We start from the raw sequence: 4,024 nt of genomic DNA, 5'->3' as shown, positions 1-4,024 counted from the left end.
ATAAATAAATTTTAAAAATTGTGGCATATATATTTTTTTCAATAAGCAATCATGTGCATTTTAATTATTTATTCAATAAAATATCTAATATTAATCAATATAAAATTAAACTGTTCATTTTCATTAAATAACACAAGCAAAATACATGTCTCATAGTATCAAGAAATTAATATATAACATCAATTATAGTAAAATCAAAACTGCGACAACACAATCAAAATAACTTATGCATTTTAATATTCTGTTCAATATAATATCCATTACAGATCATTACAAAAACCTGTTCATTTGCATAAAGCGACAACATAGTCAAAATATATGTTTGATAGTATCAACAAAAAGATAAGATCCATCACAATATAATCACAACCCGTGACAACATAGTCAAAATACATGTTTGGTAATATCAACAAAAAGTACAATGGCACTATGATGGATACGCGTCTAGTAATTTCAACAAAAAGTTCTTGCTATGCAGGTTACCAAATTCGTTCATCTCCAATCTGCCATTTAAAAAATAAAAAAATAAAAAAAAATAAAAAAAAATAACAACAACAACAACAAAAGGTTAAAGAAACCATTCACTAAATATGTGAATATGCAACCTAAAAGAGAAAATATGAAAACTTCGAAGTAAATTGCAAACCAAAATTTATTGTGTTTGTTCCGTAAATTTTTACAACTTACATTAGGTCCTCCCAAGGTGTTCATGATGTTTCCCGGGCCTTTTAACGACTATTTCAAGCTTTTACTCCCTAATGGCCTATTTTCAAGCCTAAATGTTTTCTAACCGAGAGTCCTATGATTGTTCTGTAAGTTTTCACAACTTATGTTGATCCCTCCCAATGCGTTCATGATAATTTCTAGACCTTTTTGTGCTTATTTAACAATTTTGCCCCCCGACGACTTATTTTCATGCCTAAGTGTTGGAAATTTACAAATTTGAAAGTAGTTTTTAAATTGGGAGTCTCATGCTTGTTCTATAAATTTTCATAATTTACATTGGTTACTCTCGAGGTGTTCATGATGTTTCCCAACCCTTATTCATATTTCATTATTTTGTCCCTCAATGACCTATTTTCAAACTTAAGTGTTGGAAAAATACATAATTGAAAGTAATTTTCAAACTAGGAGTCATGTGCTTGTTTCAATGGGGAGCCACGTATATTGTCACTCAACTCTCAACAAAAATCAAAGCAATACATAAGGTAAAACCCATCAACCCACAACAAGATAAAAGGAAAACACCCTAGAGAATTTAGAGGTACGTTCACTCAACCCTCAACCAAAAAGCTCCCTAATATAAGTAACTTTAATATCTTAGTAAAATCTACTGAGATGAAAAAGCTTTCAGCACTACATGAAAACAAAAAATGAAAAAAAAATAAAGAAGAAAAAGCAGACAACGAATGATGAGAATCCACCACCTACTGTCAATGAAGATTTTGAAGTAGAAAAACATAAATCATTCATTATAATTTTGTAACTGTTGGCATGAACACAATGAATGTTGAGAATCCACCACCCACTTTATTTTTACCTAAATTACATATATATATATATATATATATATATATTAACTCGCTGTGCTGAGTAGGGAAAAAAAATTAGAATGATGATATGACATGATTATGGATACATGATATATTACTCAGTAATTATTATATAAGTATAATAACAAATCTCACTATATGTAAATGTGACAAGTACACATTATATTAATATAGAGAATTTCATTTTAATAGTAAAATTCAGCATCTTACCGACACTAGATTGGGGGGCTGCCTCCCTCTGTGCCTCTATATCGACATCAAGTGGCTGTGAGTGTTGGGTCTCCACATTGTCATGTAAATCCACATTCCAAACAAAAATTGCCTCATGCGAAGGTTGAAGAGATGACTGCGCCAATCGTTTTGGTGGCATTGGTAAGCCCTATGAAAGCCCAACCTGGTCAAGCACCACATAACGAAATGATGAGGCTGAACAAGAGACATAAACCACCAATAAACTCAAGACTACAAGATCTAAACCAAAATAACAACATCAACTAAACACCTCTAAATAAAAAAATAAAAAAAAACTCCAAGCAGAGACCACAGTGACCTCTAGCCGAGGACACTAACACAGCAGAGGCATCAGAACAACATATACACAGATTACACAGCATATACACAACTACAACATGTACCCACTTCACTTAACAGAGCAGCAAACCAGACCTGCCCAGCCTAAACACAGCAGCAGCATATACACAGGTTGTAGCAGTAGGTAGCTCAACCAATGTATAACTGAGCAGCATAACTACTCAAAATTGTTCTATAACAGATGGACAGCTTGCTCCAAAGCCTCACTTAATTGATCCTGGAAAGACAAGCAATCAATACACTCAATAGAAACAAACATCAACAGTAACTACATCAAAATCTCACTGATTTATTACTACCATCACTCAACCCACATATGAACACTCCAACACAGAAAGAGAGCAGTTATCACCACAAAAAACCTAACAAAAATATATGCTCACACCACTCAACTCTCAACTCTCAACAATAACATCCCTTAATTAAGGACCAGCTAGTACTTGCACAAAAACACAACTGGAAATATAGAGATCTCACAACCACTCAACCCTCAAAAGTTTGTATCAAACACAATTCACAGCCCTAATATAAGAGCTCACCATCCCTCAACCCACACATCTCTACACTGTGTACCAGCTTTGAAAAACCTGCATTAACAAAAGTTAGCAAAAAAATAAATAATAAAAAGGAGACTAGCACCTATTGATGTAGTCACTTCACTTAACCCACTTCCCTAAAAAGGAGACCAGCATACACCTCCAAGGCCCTGCACACTCACCAGAACATTAGAGATAATGCATCCCAGTTACAGCAAATACAAGCCACTCTTAAGACCACATCATCCACACCAATTACCTACTGTCAGATTTCAAGAGACAAAACAAAAACAAAAACAAAACATGTGTCAGGATCCATATGTGTAAAGCAAAATATTTTCTTGAAGAGGCAACAAAATATATCATAAGCATGTAATGGAATTGGCAGTAGGGGTCTCACTCTTTTCTCTTGTCTCTTGTTTCAATTATTATATATATATATATATATATATTTTGGAATAAGTAGAACTTTCTAGATATTTGATAACAAACAACATAACAAAAACACACACGGAAATATAAAAGCTAAAATAATCATACCCAGTGTAGTAATCCTTAGGTAGATAAACATCCTCTATCAAACCAAATTGTTCAAATGAGATTCTAAGATCTTCTGGCCAGTAAAGAATCAAGTAGAATCATTAGATTTCCTCTTTCTTCTTTTTTTTTTTTTTTAAGAGGGTGTAAGAGAATAATAACATTTAAAACAATCATATAATGACAAGATCGAGGATTAAAATGATACTTGTTACATATTTAGAAGAAAAACTCACCTACCCAAAAAAAAAGTAAATAACAATTTGGGCATATGGGTCTATGGCTCCACTTGCCATGTGGCTCGACCATGTCACCACTACATCACCTTCTCCAAGTTCTCTAACCACGTGTGAGCCTCAAGAGGTGACACATGGATCAATAGGCATAAGGCTTTTTGACCCTGCCCCATTGCCAATTCCTACATAAGGTTCCTATGTCAACCTACCAATTCCCTACACCCACAACCGCAAATCCCGTTAAGTTCATAACGATTCTGAACATTGAAAAAATGAACTCCAGTGCCATGGATCATATTGACATTAGATTGAACTCATATAAATTGGGACAAAAAAGATTTTGCTAAACCCACTAGAAATTCATGAGAAACCGTAACAATGAAATGCTAAACAACAAAGAATCAAATACTTGAGGTAGCCCCTGTAACTGTTGGTGAATCTATTCAATTCCTATTTGGTTGTTCACATCCAGCCAACATTTCTTCTCATTCATCAAAATGCCCAATATTGCTAAACGATTTTACTCATCAAACCATCCCAAAATTTAAATGCAAACTCGTAAACCACAAAT

At 33.6% G+C, this 4,024-nt stretch overlaps 1 long non-coding RNA gene across 1 annotated transcript; it reads right to left on the bottom strand.

Annotated features, from left to right (window-relative positions):
* Window positions 1-214: 214 nt before the first annotated feature.
* Window positions 215-3,704, bottom strand: LOC145814421 (uncharacterized). Its single transcript, XR_014357696.1, has 4 exons — window positions 2,784-3,704; window positions 2,220-2,361; window positions 1,764-1,947; window positions 215-503 (listed from the first exon to the last, which is right to left on the bottom strand). It is a non-coding gene; the product is annotated as an uncharacterized LOC145814421 (long non-coding RNA).
* Between the last annotated feature and the right edge of the window lie 320 nt (window positions 3,705-4,024).

The sequence above is a fragment of the Camellia sinensis genome, unplaced genomic scaffold (assembly GCF_055761805.1).
Source record: "Camellia sinensis isolate YWXY unplaced genomic scaffold, ASM5576180v1 Unanchor10, whole genome shotgun sequence".
Taxonomy (NCBI): Eukaryota; Viridiplantae; Streptophyta; class Magnoliopsida; order Ericales; family Theaceae; genus Camellia; species Camellia sinensis.
The sequence above is the reverse complement of the archived record's forward strand: the minus strand, read 5'-3'. Positions and strand labels throughout refer to the sequence as shown.